We start from the raw sequence: 18,126 nt of genomic DNA, 5'->3' as shown, positions 1-18,126 counted from the left end.
ACTTTTATTTCCACAATCTCACACCACGATTTCTAACTCCTAACCCACCCATTCTTCTGCTGGGATTCTCAGTAATATGATTTCACTTCCTTTTGAAATCAGTTTTCTACTTTAACAATCAGTAATTCTTTCTCCTTTGTGCACATCTGTGATGACCCAAAAGGTCATCTTATGTTTTAGAACTCGAATCTGCGCTCTTAAACCTTTAAAATCTCATTTTTACCCTCCTCGATTTACGTGCACAGTTCGGGCAGGTTTTCAGAAAGCTTTTATGTTGAAAACTAATGAAAATAAGAATTTCTACCTTAAAAGTTAATTTTAGTTGATTTCGGTCAATATTTTTGGTAAATAGACCCGGATCCGTAGTTTGACAGTCCCGATAGGTCCGTATCGAATTATGGGACCTGCGCGTATACCCGGAATTAAATTCGGAGGTCCCTAACTTGAATTATGAATTTTTGATGAAAATTAAAAGTCTCAAAATTATTTATTTTTAACAATTTATTGATATTTGGCATTGTTAGTATCGGGTCCGTATTTTGGTTTTGGAGCCTGGTACAGGTTCGTTATGATATTTAATACTTGTCTGTGAAATTTGATGAGAAAAGGAGTTGATTTGACGTGATTCGGACGTCCAGTTGAGAAAATAAAAATTTTAAAGTATTCTTGAGAATTTCATTTGATTTGGTACTAAATTCGTAGTTCTAGGTGTTATTTTGGCGATTTGATCGCGCGAGCAAGTTTTTATGATATGTTTAGACTTGTGTGCATGTTTGATTTGGAGCCCCGAGGGCTCAGGTGAGTTTTGGATAGGATATAGAGTGATTTGGACTTAGAAAAATAGCTGGTGTGCTTCAGCTGTGTTGCAGGCCTCAGACCTCGCAAATGCGAGGTCAGGGTTGGCATTTGCGATCACTGTTGAGGTCGCATTTGCGAACTTCTCATCGCAAATGCGAAGAGAAGCTGGGCCAGCCTGTGTTCGCGATTGCGAACTTTTCTTCGCATTTACGAAGGGAGTCTAGGAGGGGTATGGATCGCAAATGCGATCTTTTGTCCACATTTGTGAGGTCAGTGATCGCAATTGCGACACTTTCCTCAATTTGTGAAGGGCAGTAGGATTGTGAAGGCTTCGCAATTGCGATAGCCCCTTCGTAATTGTGAGATTCGCATTTGCGAAGCTCAGGTCGCAAATGCGACGTCTACAGCTGAACAAAATGACTTTTGGATTGGAATTTTCATTCATTTCCCAAATTTTCAAGACCTAAAACACAAGAGGCGATTTTCCAAAGACCATCTCTTCCCCAAATCATAGGTAAGTGATTCTAAACCGGTTTCTTTCAATTTTTCACTACATTTTACAAGATTTCAACCTAAAATCTAAGGTTTTCATGGTAGAATTAAGGGGTTTTGGGTGGAAACTAGAGATTTCGAAAATTTGGGGATTTAGACCTCAATTTGAGGTCGGATTCCAAAATAAATTATATATTCGGGCTCGAGGGTGAATGGGTAAATAGATTTTGGTCCGAGCCTCGGGTTTTGACCAAGCGGGCCCGGGGTCGATTTTCGACTTTTTGGAGAGAAATTTAGAAAATTTAATTTATGCAATATAATAGATTCCTTTAGCAATATTTGATATTATTGAATCATTTTTGAATAGATACAAGTGGTTTGGAGGTGAATTCCAGAGGAAAAGCTGTGATTGAGAATTAAGTGGCCTTCAGAGCGAGGTAATTGTTGTGTCTAACCCTGACTTGAGGGAATTAGGAACCTTAGATTACTTGCTAAGTGAAATTCATATGAGCGGTGTATATGTGAGGTGACGAGTACTTATGCGCCGTCAATTTACCTATTTTCCATGTTTCTCAGTTTTTCTTATATTGTCTCATTCCTATGCCTAATTGCGATGTGTTATACAAGTGTTGTCCAATTGATTCTCATTATCATGTTTACGGATTTTTTTTTGTGATAATTGAGTTTTTATTTCAAAGTTGAGATTGATGTTATGGAACCAAATGTGGAAGTAAGGTTTGTACTTGTTATTCTATCTCCCTGTTGTTATTTATGCATTGCATTACGGTAAGGGAGAGTGTTAATGCACAAAGGGTCTTGCCGTGCCATATTGTGAGTATTAATGCACAAAGGGTGATGACGTGCCATATTGTGAGTATTAATGTATGAAGGGTGATGCCGTGCCATATTGTGAGCATTAATGCACGAAGGGTAATGCCGTGCCATATTGTGAGTATTAATGCACGAAGGGTGATGCCGTGCCATATTGTGAGTGTTAATGCACGAAGGGTGATGTCGTGCCATGATATGAGAGTTAATGCACGAAGGGTGATGCCATGTCGTTTCTATTAATTTTATGGTGAGATTGAGAGTAAAAGCACGAAGGGAGATGCCGTGCATTTTTTCTTACTATATTCACTATTCCTGTTGATTCATGGTATATTGACTGCTCCGGTGATCATTCTGTTGTAGTTCTTTATCTTGTATTCCCCTCAGTATGTTCCCCTCCCAACGTTTCCTGTTTAGTTCTTCATTTCTGTTATTTGTATATATACTGGTAAATTGTACGGGTTGATTTGTAGGTGCCTTGCCTTTGCCTCGTCACTACTTCGTCGAGATTAGGCTCGACAATTACCAGTACATGGGGTCGGTTGTACTGATACTGCATTCTGCACTTTCTGTGCAGATTTTGATACCGACTCGGGTTGATCGAGATTTTGCTATTGGTCCGTTGTCCGGTGACTCAAGGTAGATCTGTCGGTGTTCACAGACCTTGGAGTCCCCGTCTATCTTTTCTGTTCTTCTGTTTCTTTCATTCAGACAGTTGTATTTCTTCAGACTGTTATTTGTAGTAAATTCTAGAATGCTTGTGAATATTGACTCCAAATCCAGGTGGTAGTGATTAATACAGTTTTTATGATATTCCGCACTCATTATATTTAATCTTAGTTAAGTATTGTTAATTACTGAATGGAAATAAGGAATTGGTTTAATAATTCTCTAACGTTGGCTTGCCTAGCAAGTGAAATGTTAGGAACCATCACGGTCCCGTTGGTGGGAAATTTCAGGTCGTGACAGTTGGTATTAGAGCACTAGGTTGCCTAAGTCTCACGATTCACGAGCAAGCTTAGTAGAGTCTGGGGATCGGTACGGAGACACCTGTGCTTATCTTCTAGAGGCTATGAAGTTTAGGAACAAGTTTCACTTCTTTTCTTCTCTGTCGTGCGATTTTTTTCCCTCAATGCTGATTGAACTCTTCTACTCATATTCTCTCACAGATTGCGAGAACACGTATCGCTTCCTCAGCTGAGCAGCAGCCAGAGCCTCCAGTGGCAGCTTCTACGCGGGGCAGAGGTCGAGGCCTAGGTCGTGCCAGAGGCCGAGGCAAGGGCAAGGCTCAGCTTAGAGCCCGAGCAGCAGCCCCAACAATGGAGCCTCAGATAGAGCTTGACGAGGAGGTTCCAGCCCAGACTGTTCCTACCGGACCAGCTCAGGTTCCGGAGGGATTCATTGCTACCCCAGTACTTCAGGATGCTTTGGTCCGTTTGGTGGGCTTTATGGAGAGTGTGGCCCAGATTGGCGCATTTCCCATGGCACCAACGATCTCTCATGCTGGAGGAAGAGCCCAGACTCCTACCACCCTCGCTCCGGAGCAAATAGCTCCCCAGTATCAGGCTCCAGCAGCTCAGCCAGTCAGATTAGTTCAGCTAATTATTGGGGTACAGTTCAGAGATGGGCCAACTATGTCTTCTGAGGCTTTATGGAGATTGGACAAGTTTAACAACCGAGCCTCTCCCGGTTCAAACCAACCAACTGGCGATCGGTATCGCCTTCCGTATAATGCCTCATATGGAGCCATCTGAATGCTCGACTGGTAGCTATTATTATAAGCAAACTCCGAAGTGGCAAGAAATGATCCCAAGAACCTCCATAGTCTATAACACAAGCGTGGAGCATATCTTCCAATATTTGAATAGTGCGCTCTGACCGTCCGTCTGTATGTGGATGAATGTTGTACTCAACTCCACCCGCGTGCCTAACTCACATTGTACAGCCCTCCAAAAATGTGAGGTAAACTACGTACCTCGGTCAGATATAATGGACACGGGCATACCATAAAGACGGACGATCTCACGAATATAAATCTCTGCTAACCGCTCCGAGGAATAGGTAACTGCCACAAGAATGAAGTGCGCTGACTTAATCAGCCTATCCACAATAACCCATATGGCGTCGAACTTCCTCTGAGTCTGTGGGAGTCCAATAACAAAGTCCATAGTGATACGCTCCCACTTCCACTCAGGAATCTCCATCTGCTGAAGCAAACCACCGGGTCTCTGATGCTCATATTTTACCTGCTGACAATTTAGGCACCGAGCTACGTAAGCAACTATATCTTTCTTCATCCTCCTCCACCAATAATGTTGCCGTAGGTCCTGGTACATCTTGGCAGTGCCCGGGTGAATAGAATGCCGAGAACTGTGAGCCTCCTCAAGTATCAACTCACGAAGCCCATCCACATTAGGCACACAAATACGACCCTGCATCCTCAAAACTCCGTCATCTCCAACAGTAACCTGCTTGGCACCACCGTGCCGCACTATGTCTCTAAGGACAAGTAAATGAGGATCGTCATCTTGCCGATTCAGATGCGCTCAAACAAAGAAGACCGAGCAACTGTACAAGCTAGAACACGGCTGGGCTCAGAAACATCCAACCTTACGAACTGGTTGGCCAAGGCATGAACATCCAATGCAAACAGTCTCTCACCAACTGGAATAGATGTAAGGCTGCCCATACTGACTGACTTCCTACTCAAAGCATCGACCACCACATTAGCCTTCCCGGGATGATACAATATGGTGATATCATAGTCTTTCAATAGCTCCAACTACCTTCTCTGCCTCAAATTGAGTTCCTTCTGCTTGAACAAATACTGTAAGCTTCGATGATCAGTGAATACCTCACATGGCACTCTGTAAAGATAGTGCCTCCAAATCTTCAGCTCGTGAACAATGGCTGCCAGCTCTAGATCATGAATAGGGTAATTCTTCTCGTGAACCTTCAGCTGCCGCGAAGCATATGCAATAACCTTGCCATCCTGTATCAACACCGCACCCAGACCAATACGAGATGCATCACAATATACTGTATAAGATCCTGAACCTGTGGGTAATACCAATACCGTTGCCGTAGTCAAAGCTGTCTTGAGCTTCTGAAAGCTCGCTTCACACTCGTCTGACCACCTGAACGAGGCACCATTCTGGGTCAATCTGGTCAACGGGGCTGCTACGGATGAAAACCCCTCCATAAATCGACGGTAATAGCCCGCCAAACCCAGGAAACTACGGATCTCTATAGTTGATGTAGGTCTAGGCCAATTAGGAACTGCCTCAACCTTCTTAGGATCCACCTGAATACCATCTGCTGATACAACGTGACCCAAGAAAGCAACTGAACTCAACCAAAACTCGCATTTTGAGAACTTAGCATATAACTGGCTGTCTTTCAGAGTCTGCAGAACGATCTGAAGGTGCTGTTCATGCTCCTCTCGACTGTGGGAGTAGATCAAGATATCATCAATAAACACAACCACAAAGGAATCCAAGTAGGGTTTGAACACCCGGTTCATCAAATCCATGAATGTTGCTAGGGCATTTGTTAGCCCAAATGACATCACTAGAAATTCATAATGCCCATACCGAGTCTGAAAAGCTGTCTTAGGAACATCGGATGCCCTAATCCTCAACTGATTGTAGCCAAATCTCAAATCAATCTTTGAAAACACCTTGGCACCCTGAAGCTGATCAAATAAATCATCAATCCTCGGCAATTTATACACATCCTCATCGATCCATCCTTCTTCTTCACAAACAACACGGGTGCACCCCAGGGTGAGACATTAGGTCTAATGAAGCCCTTATCAAGCAAATCTTGCAACTGCTCCTTCAATTCTTTCAACTCTGGCGGGGCCATGCGATATGGCGGAATGGAAATAGGTTGAGTGCTCAGAGCCAAATCAATGTAGAAATCAATATCCTTATCGGGTGGCATCCTCGGCTGGTCTGCAGGAAACACCTCTGGAAACTCACGAACAACCGGCACTGAATCTATGGAAGGAACCTCCGCACTAGAATCGCGGACATAAGCCAAATAAGCTAGGCACCCCTTCTCGACCATATGCCGAGCCTTCACATAAGAGATAACCCTACTGGCAGAATGGCCAAGATTCCCTCTCCACTCTAATCGAGGCAACCCCTGGAAGGCTAAGGTCACCGTCTTGGCGTGACAATCTAATATAACATGATAAGGTGACAGCCAATCCATACCCAGTATGACATCAAAATCAATCATGTCAAAAAGTAGAAGATCTACATGAGTCTCAAGACTCCCAATGGCAACCACACATGAACTATAAACACGATCTACAACAATAGCATCTCCCACTGGTGTGTACACATACACAGGAGCACTCAAAGAATCACGGGGCACAACCAAATAGGAAGCAAAATAGGATGACACATAGGAGTAAGTAGATCCCGGATCAAATAGAACTGAAGTATCTCTACTGCAAACTGAAATAGTACCTGTGATAACAGCGTCAGATGACTCAGCCTCAGGCATGGCTGGGAAAGCATAACACCAGGTCTGGGCCCCACCACCCTGAACTACATCCCTGGGACGGCCTCTAACTGGCTGGTCTCCACCTCTAACGACCTGACCTCCACCTCTAACTGCCTGGCCCCTACCTCTGGCTACCTGACCCCTGCCTCTGACTGGCTGAGCAGGTGGTGTAGCAACTGGTGCCGGAACCATAGCACAAGAACTCTGATGTTGTGAGTTACCCGTTGCTCGAGGGCAAAATCTAGCAATATGTTTCGGATCACCACAAGTATAACATAGCCTCAGTTGCGGTGACTGATGACCTTGAAACTGACCATGTCGACCCGAATAACCACCCTGATAACTCTGGAGTGGAGGTGCACTAATAGGAGCTGGTGGTGCACTATAGGCTAGCTAGTCGGAATAATGCATCTGGGGGCCACGACCACCTGAGGCACTGTGGGATGCCTGAAGCGCTGAATGAAATAGCCTGGGAGGATGTCCTCTACCAAAAGTACTCCTGCCTCTAGGTGAGGCACCGCTGAACTCACCGGAATGAAGAGGTCTCTTGTCAGACCCCTGACCTCCCTGAGTAAGAACCATTTCGACTCGTCTGGCGACATTAGCAGTCGCATGAAAGGAAATCTCACTCCCAGTCTCCTAAGCCATCTGCAATCTGATAGGCTGAGCAAGTCCATCAATAAACCTCTTCACCCTCTCTCTCTCGGTGGGAAGCAGAAGAATAGCATGACGGGCCAAATCCACAAAACGGGTCTGATATTGAGTAACAGTCATACTGCCCTGCTGGAGACGCTCAAATTGACGGTGACACTCCTCTCTCAATGTGATAGGCAGAAACTTCTCTATGAAGAGCTGAGAGAACTGGTCCCAAGTAAGAGCAAGCGACCTAACTGGTCTAGTCAACAAATAATCTCTCCACCATTTCTTGGCGGAATCAGTCATCTGAAATGCAGCAAAATCGACCCTATTGGTCTCCACTATACCCATGTTTCATAGAACCTCGTGACAACTGTCAAGATACTCCTAGGGGTCCTCTGAAGGAGCACAACTGAAGTGAACAGGAAAGATCTTGATATTGCATTCATGGTTGGAGAAAGAATATTGCTCCGGGTTTCACCTATGAAAGGTGTAATGATGTTCGGAAAGAAGGGCAAGTTGAGCCCTAGGTATATTGGACCCTTTGAAATTCTTGAAAGGGTGGGTGAAGTAGCCTACAAGCTTGCATTACCACCTAGTTTATCAGCGGTTCATTCGGTGCTCCATGTGTCTATGCTCCGAAAATATCATGGTGACCCGTACCACGTGTTAGATTTCAAATCTGTCCAATTGGACAAGGATTTGACTTACGGGGAGGAGCCGGTGGCTATTCTAGCCCGGCAGGTTCGCTAGTTAAGATCAAAGTGTTGCCCTTCAGTTCGAGTGCAGTGGAGAGGTCAGCCTATTAAGGTAGCTACTTGGGAGTCCGAATCCGATATGCGGAGTAGATATTCCCACCTTTTCACCAGCCCAGGTACTTTTCTATGTCCGTTCGAGGACGAACGATTGTTTTAGAGGTGGAGATTGTGATGACCCAAAAGGTCATCTTATGTTTTAGAACTCGCATCTGCGCTCTTAAGCCTTAAAAATCTCATTTTACCCTCCTCGATTTGCGTGCACAGTCCGGGGAGGTTTTCGGAAAGCTTTTATGTTGAAAACTAATAAAAATAAGAATTTTTGCCTTAAAAGTTGATTTTAGTTGACTTCGGTCAATATTTTTTATAAACAGGCCCGGATCCATATTTTGACGGTCCCGGTAGGTCCGTATCAAATTATGGGACCTGGGCGTATGCCCGGAATTGAATTCGGAGGTCCTTAGCTTGAGTTATGAATTTTTAATGAAAATTGAAAGTCTGAAAATTATTTATTTTTAAGAATTTATTGATATTTGACATTGTTAGTATCGGGTCCGTATTTTAGTTCAGAGCTCGGTACAGGTTCATTATGATATTTAAGACTTGTATATGAAATTTGGTGTGAAACGGAGTTGATTTGACGTGATTCGGACGTCCAGTTAAGAAAATAGAAATTTTAAAGTGTTCTTGAGAATTTCATTTGATTTAGTACTAAATTCATAGTTCTAAGTGTTATTTTGGCGATTTGATCGCGCGAGCAAGTTCGTATGATATTTTTAGACTTGCGTGCATGTTTGGTTTGGAGCCCCGAGGGCTCTGGTTAGTTTTGGATAGGCTACGGAGTGATTTGGATTTAGAAAAATAGCTAGTGTGCTTCAGCTGTGTTGCAGGCCTCAGACCTCGCAAATGCGAGGTCAGGGTTAGCATTTGCGATCACTGTTGAGGTCGCATTTGCGAACTTCTCATCGCAAATTCGAAGAGAAGCTGGGCCAGCCTGTGTTCGCAATTGTGAACTTTTCTTCGCATTTGTGAAGGGAGTCTCGGAGGGGTATGGATCGCAAATGTGATCTTTTGTCCGCATTTGCGAGGTCAGTGATCGCAATTGCGACACTTTCCTCGCATTTGCGAAGGGCAGCGGGATGAAGGCTTCGCAATTGCGATAGCCCTTTCGCAATTGTGAGCTTCGCAGCTCAAGTCACAAATGCGACGTCTGCAGCTGAACAAAATGACTTTTGGACGGGAATTTTTATTCATTTCCCAAATTTTCAAGACCTAAAACACAAGAGGCGATTTTCCAAAGACCATCTCTTCCCCAAATCATAGGTAAGTGATTCTAAACTGGTTTCTTTTAATCTTTCACTACATTTTACAAGATTTTAACCTAAAATCTAAGGTTTTCATGGTAGAATTAGGGGTTTTGGGTAGAAACTAGAAATTTCAGAAATTTGGGGATTTAGACCTCAATTTGAGGCCGGATTCCAAAACTAATTATATATTCGGACTCGGGGGTGAATGGATAAATTTATTTTGGTCCGAAACTCGGGTTTTGACCAAGCGGGTCCGGGGTCGATTTACGACTTTTTGGAGGGAAATTTAGGAAATTTAATTTATGCAATATAATTGATTCCTTTAGCAATATTTGATATTATTGAGTCATATTTGAATAGATACGAGTGGTTTGGAGGTGAATTCCAAAGAAAAAGCTGTGATTGAGAATTAAGTGGCCTTCGGAGCGAGGTAAGTGTTGTGTCTAACCCTGACTTGAGGGAATTAGGAACCTTAGATTACTTCCTAAGTGAAATTCATGTGAGCGGTGTATATGTGAGGTGACGAGTACTTATGCACTGCCAATTTATCTATTTTTCATGTTTCTCAATTTTTCTTATATTGTCTCATTCCTATGCCTAATTGCGATGTGTTATACAAGTGTTGTTCAATTGATCGTCATTATCATGTTTACGGATTTTCTTGTGATAATTGAGTTTTTATTTCAAAGTTGAGATTGATGTTATGGAACCAAATGTGGAAGTAAGGTTTGTACTTGTTATTCTATCTCCCTGTTGTTATTTATGTATTGTATTATGGTAAGGGAGAGTGTTAATGCACGAAGGGTCTTGCCGTGCCATATTGTGAGTATTAATGCACGAAGGGTGATGCCGTGCCATATTGTGAGTATTAATGCACGAAGGGTGATGCCATGCCATATTGTGAGTATTAATGCACGCAGGGTAATGCCATGCCATATTGTGAATATTAATGCACGAAGGGTGATGCCGTGTCATATTGTGAGTGTTAATGCACAAAGGGTGATGTCGTGCCATATTTTGAGAGTTAATGCACGAAGGGTGATGCCGTGCCGTTTCTATTAATTTTATGGTGAGATTGAGAGTAAAAGTACGAAGGGTGATGCCGTGCATTTTTCCTTAATGTATTCACTATTCCTATTGATTCATGGTATATTGACTGCTCCGGTGATCATTCTGTTGTAGTTTTTTATTTTGTATTCCCCTCAGTATGTTTCCCTCCCAACGTTTCCTGTTTAGTTCTTCATTTATGTTATTTGTATATATACTGTTAAATTATACGGGTTGATTTGTAGGTGCCTTGCCTTTGCCTCATCACTACTTCATCGAGATTAGGCTCGACACTTACCAGTACATGGGGTCGGTTGTACTGATACTGCATTCTGCACTTTCTATGCAGATTTTGATACCGGCTCGGGTTGATCGAGATTTTGCTATTTGTCCGCTGTCCGGTGACTCAAGGTAGACCTGTCGGCGTTCAAAGATCTTGAAGTCCCCGTCTTTCTTTTGTGTTCTTCTGTTTCTTTCATTTAGACAGTTGTATTTCTTCAGACTACTATTTGTAGTAAATTCTAAAATGCTTGTGAATTGTGACTCCAGATCCGGGTGGTAGTGATTAGTACAGTTTTTATGATATTTCGCACTCATTATATTTCATTTTAGTTAAGTATTTTTAATTACTGAATGGAAATAAGGAATTGGTTTAATAATCTCTAACGTTGGCTTGCCTAGCAAGTGAAATGTTAGGTGTCATCACGGTCCCGTTGGTGGGAAATTTCGGGTTGTGACAACATCAAGTGGGAATTCTGGATAGAAGCTATTCTATCTTTTTCATTGTAAGTTCACTGAACCATGTTATCATAGATGATTTGGTACATTATAAGCATATTATGGTTCTCCTACTAATTGATGCTGCAATGTTTGATATGCGTTTATGAAGGTATGTTTGCTTTGTCGTCGACACAGCCACAAAGTTCAATAGCTTTTATAATTTTTAATTTAAACACAATGCCTAATTCGTAGCAGGTAGACGTCTATCTATTGTGGGATATCACAGTTGTGGGGAAATAAGTCAATTCTTTATCTCACTGCCCCTATCCACTTCACAAGCAATATTTCGCTTTTCGTTCTTTTTGCTTCTTTCTTTTCTGTTCTAAATTGTTCAATAAAATTAGAAATACACTACTAAGAATTGAGTTTCATCTATAAAAGTCATATACGGAATAACTTTTTCATTTAACTAATTGAGTATTTTTGTAGGGCGACCACATTCACGCAAGTGTTGGCAGATCTCTTATCCAAAAGTTCAAGCAACAACTTAAGGAAATGGGTTTGTACATCTATTTTAGCTAATGATCAGAATGACATCACATGACAAATGAAAACTCTAACAAAGGAACATTGATAATTTTTATTTTGTTAGTTACACATCTTTTAGTAAATTTTTAGGAACTTAATTCCCCATCCTATATTTACTATGGTGGTATACAACTCATTGTTTGGAAGGCTATAGAATGAACAGACACATAGGATTTCTTTAGGAAAGACACTTGAAGTGGGAAACTTTACCTATACTGCTTTCATTGATGGGTATTGTAAAATGGGAAAATTTGATGCTTCTTATGAATTCTTGCGTATGATGAATGACAGTAACATAGGCCGTTTACATGGTTACTATTGTTTATCATTTAAAGTTCCTTCTGCTATGATTTTTAAGCTTTAGTATTCTGTTTTTGCTGTACTATGCTTTTTCATATATCGTAATTTAGTAGATGACTTGGTGTTTTGAGTTGTTTGGTCCTCTTACAATTGTGTAGATAATTTGTTGAATCTTCATCTTCACTTTTATCTTTTACTTTTCTTTTCTTGGGAGAATAAACAACGTCATAAAAATAAATTTTGTAGACTAAAAAAATAGCTTGATAATATTACATCGTTCTATTTTGTTGGTATATGAATGTGTAATCTGACAAATCTCTATTGAAAATTTTCAGTAAAATGATATTTTTTTAATGTTAAATTATTTATCTATATTTGCAGGCAATCACTTTATTTAAATTGTACAGTTGCAGGAAGGACTAGCAACCATCATTTCACTTTTCATTGGTTGCTTCAAGGTATGACATAGTAGTCAGAATAAGTTTTATTAGTAAAGATATAATGGAATTATTTGAATTTAAAAATCAAACTGTTATGGTGTTAAATTTTCATATTATTTTCATGGCATAATTCAGAATGTAAACATTTATTTGGAATAAAGCTGACATATGAGAAGGACTAAACGAAAAGAAATGTTAGCAAATTCTATTCCTTCGGAATTCTATAAAGTGCATGTACCCTCTTAATCAGTTAAATAAGGACATATTATAAATATATAGTGTTTAGCAACATAGCTATTTGATACAGAATTATCAGATCCTTTCAAATAGCAATATAGCTATTTGAAAGTATTTAGCTACTTTATATTTATATTGCTATTTCCCTAGGAATGCTGATGTTTAGAATGTTGACTTGCATCATTACTGTTAGTAAGTAAAACAGTACAATAGAGGCTTGATCCTATTCCTCTTTATTTTCTTTCTTTTTTCTTGTGATATGTATAAGCAGTACAAAAATATTTATAGCAACCATTAGACATAATTCTCCTAACTAACTTTTTAAAGCAAAGTTGCATCATTCTTTCTCCTTCTCTTTATCTTCTTAGAAACATATACAAGGATGTTTTGGTTTGCAGAATCACTTTGCTACAATCAAGCGTGGTATTTTATTGTAGCTACTTCGGAAATACTTGTGTATAGTCCAATCCTTGATCTGGACACGTACTAAAAATATTACCTTTTTATTCTGAACTTATATTACTTTTAGGTGTCCTTTGTGAATCTCTTTGTTGTTTTGGCTTGCATCATTACTATTAGTAAGTAAAACAGTACAAAAGAGGGTTGCTCTTTTTCCTCTTTTTTTTTCTTCTTTTGTGATCTGTAGAAGCAGTACAAAATATTTATAGCAGCCATTAGACATACTTCTACTAACCAACTTTTTGAAGCAAAGTTGTTGTCTACCCTTCATTTAAATACCAAGTTTTTTCCTTCGACAAGTTTCGAACGTAAAAGTCATTTTCTATTTTCCCTCTTTCTAATTTCCCTTCCATTCACCACAATCAGAGGATAAGTCTCACGGAAAAGTTCTTTGATAAACCCACGAAGTCAACTATGTGAATCTTAGGCCACTCTTGATATTCTGCTTGCACTTTTTTCTGTAGAAACTAGATTTTCCATATAGCATCTTGATAAAAGAATTGCTAGAGGTTGGAGTTGGTGAATCAATTTGCTTATTTTCAGCTTGATTTTTCAGAAACTATAGTACATTTTTTTTAGTAACAACTTCTTCATTTTCAGCTTGATTTTTCAGGTCAATTTGCTATAAATCTTGGTTGCAAATATTGCCGTCTACATTCTTTTCCCCTTAAACTTCTATCTTTCACTCTGTATTGGACCCTAGCTCAGGGTGGTGTTCTTTATTTTGAACATTATGTATGCCATAGTAGGATTTCTACTCTTTTACTTTCCAAGTTTAGCCATGATCTCTTTGACTCTTTGTTCAAGTTTATGTTATAACTTTCTTTACCCAGACTTCTCCCTCCAAGTTATCTCACATTTTACATTTTAATAGTCTCTTTTCTTTTACTCAATTATATGAAATATAATCAGAAATAGGACTATGATTATCATGCACAACTTCATCTATGTGTTCTATTATATACGAAGTATTTATAGAAGTGAGCTTTTAATTATTTTACAAAATATCAAGCAAATGTCATATTGTTAGAAAATGATATTTTCATGAGTATGTTTTTTCATTGTCCATAATGCTTTCATTCCCACCCTTCCCCCACCGCACCAAGGAAGGAAGGTGGGCTTGATCTTCTAAGAGAGGAAATAAATAATTGGCAGCGAATGGTAGTTGAAACAGAGCATAAGGCTAATAAGATTTAAGAATATAACTTCCTCCTCATAGTTTATGTTTACTTTTTGCTTTTGATTTTCCGTTTACTCTCGCGAGAAGAATTGCTTATTAAGATATGAATTTGATCATGCAGACTGTAATTATACATTTCTGATTTAAGATATTGCGGTTGTAGCAGTGAGTATTGAATTCGATTAAAGCAGTTCATTTGCTTCATGTTTTTAGTAATTCTAATAGACGAAGGTGATGTAAATCTTATGTTCTAGACTGGATTGCAAATTGCAATCTTATATTATTTGTCATTTAATCACATTTTTTGCTTTTACAAATTGTAAAGTATTTCTTGCAAACAAGTACTATTCTTTCGGCGTTAGTTGATATCCTTGATGAAGAAAGGATTGGAAAGAAGTACTATTATTTCTTGCGGAGATTGGATAATTTACTGGAGATTCGTCCTCTTCATTAAATCACATCTATTCTTTAATATCGGATAAGCTCCATATGCCAGTAGCAACTTTTCTGGTTACAAGATTATGACCAGACTATTGCCTTCAATAGAGCACACTATAATGAAGTAGTTCTTATCTAATTTAACCCATGATATTTGAGGTATTTAAAAACTCTATTGAAATGTAGAACATACTCTAAGTCCTTATGGATTAGTAGGAGTATATATTTGGTGTCTCTTTAATTTTTTTTTTTGTCATGTAGCTTATTAAAAGGAAGAAGCAAGCCGTTGGATATATTAGCAAAGCTAAATGAGTTAGCTGATTTTTCGCGAAAAAAATTAAGCTTTTAGATTCTTCTTCTGCTGCTAAGTTTTTAACTCATAATGAGGAACAAATGTTTTACATAAAAAAACAAGACCAAATATTTCACGCTTAGGCCCATTTTTAACAAGTCACTTCGAATTGGTAGTCCTTGCCAACAATAATATAGAGACAATATGATGAAATTCATCTATTTATTTTTTATTTTAATTGTTTTGATTGCGATCGCTAAATTTAATCTGCAATATACATGTATCTCTTTTCGCTTTTTTTTTTTGAATCGATCCGCGCATCGCACGGGTACGGATACTAGTAGTGCTTAACATTAGAGATGCCCTAAGTATGAGTGTTGGGGATCTCGGTTTTGGCTTTTTATATTTTTATGATATTTTTGGGGTTTATTATGCATTAAACAACATTATAATCGTCTTTGAATAATAAAATGAGTAATCACACAAAATTTTCAAAAGGAAAAATAGTACTTTTAGTCCCTCATTATTCATAAATTCTAATTTTGGTCTTTGTATTTCCTCATTAAAGGTAAACTATATTACCATCAAATATGGAGCAAAATACAAGTTAAACATAATACACGGGCAATTACGTGGTGGAAGGGTTAATTTTTATGGTAAATGGGTGAATATTCACAAGCAAACGGATCAAAAGTGCATATTTCAATTGATTGAAAATTAAATGTGCATAGTGAGGTTTCACAAGGACTAAAATCAGAATTTATCAACAATCGAGGGACCAAAAAGCGTCATTAACCATTTTCAAAATATAGAGAGTACATTACTAGGTAAGAGTACATGACTTAAATTGTTAGTGCAAAGATTTTTTACACATTAGTGTAGCTTAACATATCATGAAAAATTAAATATCATATTTATTTTATTAACAAGCGTTAAATTCTCCAGGCGCATGTTAGAGTTAACTACCGTGCGCACCACCAGAAAATGCCGAGAGGGCGGCCGAGAAAAATGAACAACAAAGCGATAGATGTAGGATTGATAATCGAAGCGGTGAGGAAAGGATTAGGCCTCACTGATGCAAAAGCGCAACACCAGATTTGCTACCAGGGGAATGAGCCTAAGCTTCATAGCTCCAACGATTCACAATGGTGAACAAATTGTAGAACTTCAACTGGCAGAAATTGAGAAAGGCACGGAGAAGTGCATTTAATCAAATTACAAAATATCCCTCATTATGGTAGTAGATTTTCTATGTTGTTGGAGATGATCCCTCAATTGGAACTGTAGAACGATTCATAGAAGGTCAATGGGGATTTACGCCCAAACCTAAAATCTACTACCAAAATGAGGGATATTTTCGATTTAATAGTTTGAGGGAAAGAGATAAAGTGATAGCATCGGGTCCACATATGATGAACAACAAACCAATAATCATCAAAGCATGGGCGGCAAACTTCAATTTCAATAGTGAGATCCTAAAAACAATTCCCCTATGGGTTAAGCTGCTAAATCTCCCATTGAATTGCTGGGAAATGGAGACTCTAAGTCGCATTGGAATGCTATTGGGAACCCACTGTACATAGATGATTGCACCACAAAAATTGACAGAATATCATATGTTGGAATACTGGTTGAGATGGATGTAACAAAGACCTTACCACATAAGATTATCGTGAAGGATCCACATGGGAAGATGTTTATGCAGGAGATACAATACGACTGGGTGCCGAAATTTTGTGAGTCCTGCCTGCAAGCTGGACATTATTGTGCAAAAAATAAACAACATCAGACAAGGAAGGAGTTAAAGCAGAGAAATCAAAATCCAAGGGAGAAGAATCAGACCAAGCAATGGATATGGCAGACCAAACAGCCACATAGCCAGGTGATAGTACAGAAACATGGGATTGGAGAGGGTATTGAACCAACTCAACAGCATGATCCCAAGGATGATGAAGGATGGCAAGAAGTAAGAAGGAAGTCTGCAAACAAAGGCAATAAAAATGTTAGTATAGCAACAAGCCAAATGCCTACTAACAATGGTTTTGATCCACTGTGAGAAACCAATACACAAGCAGACAAAGGGAAAGTAGATATGGAAGGGCTATGTAATTATGGTAGGAATGAAGGAAGACCCCAATCATCTCAGCATTCCACATGAAGATCGTCACATGGAGTGTTAGGGGAATAAACAAAGTATACAAGCAAAAGGAGTTGAAGGAGTTTTTGAATGAGAATAAAGTAAATTTAATAGCTATCTCAGAGCATAGAGTTAATAGCAATAAGGCTGCCAAGATAGTAAGCAAAATAGCTTATGGCTGGGAATGGTGCACCAGCGGATCTAATATAACTAGAGATCATATATGGATAATATGGGACCCTACTGAAGTTAAATTTACCGTCATGAAGATCCATGATTAGCTAATTCATGGGATAATACAATCTAGACATACTAATATAATCATTCAATTTTCACCAGTGTATGAATTGTATAATGTTCTGGCTAGGAAAGACCTATGGAGGAAACTGAAGGAAATAGAGGAGCTAATGATCTACCCTGGGATGATAATGGGGACTTTAATTCAGTCCTAGATGTGGAGGACAGAACACAAGGAAATGAGGTACAAGAATATGAAACCAGGGATTTCAGAAGGTTCATAGAAGAATGTGGGGTTGCAGAGCTTCAAACCACTGGAAGAACATTTACATGGACCAATAGCCATGTTTATAGTAAGATAGATAGAGCACTAGTGAATGCACAGTGGATGAATACCATGCCTCCTTTGCAAGTCCATATCAAGGATATATACTTCTCGGACTACTCCACTAAGTATTGAGATTGGAGAGGACAACAATAAAAGTAAGAAGCCTTTTAGATTTCTGAATTACCTAGCAAACCATCCTGAGTTTGCAGATAAAGTCAAGAGCAGGTGGTCAAGTCAAAGGCATGCACAAGGCATGATGAGCATATGGTTAAAGCTGAAGACAATTAAAGAAGCCTTGAAGAGCTTAAACATCAAGGAGTTTATAGGAATGGAGAACAAAATTCAGAATATTAGGGACAAGCTGAAGGAATTGCAAGCACAAATGAGGGAAA

At 39.4% G+C, this 18,126-nt stretch overlaps 1 long non-coding RNA gene across 1 annotated transcript; it reads right to left on the bottom strand.

Annotated features, from left to right (window-relative positions):
• Positions 1-16,460: 16,460 nt before the first annotated feature.
• LOC138895043 (uncharacterized) lies at positions 16,461-17,101 on the bottom strand. The gene is made up of 2 exons (XR_011409256.1): positions 16,875-17,101; positions 16,461-16,786 (listed from the first exon to the last, which is right to left on the bottom strand). It is a non-coding gene; the product is annotated as an uncharacterized lncRNA (long non-coding RNA).
• Between the last annotated feature and the right edge of the window lie 1,025 nt (positions 17,102-18,126).

Source organism: Nicotiana tomentosiformis, chromosome 7 (assembly GCF_000390325.3).
Source record: "Nicotiana tomentosiformis chromosome 7, ASM39032v3, whole genome shotgun sequence".
Taxonomy (NCBI): Eukaryota; Viridiplantae; Streptophyta; class Magnoliopsida; order Solanales; family Solanaceae; genus Nicotiana; species Nicotiana tomentosiformis.
Note: the sequence above shows the minus strand (reverse complement) of the source record. Positions and strands in the feature narration are given on the sequence as shown.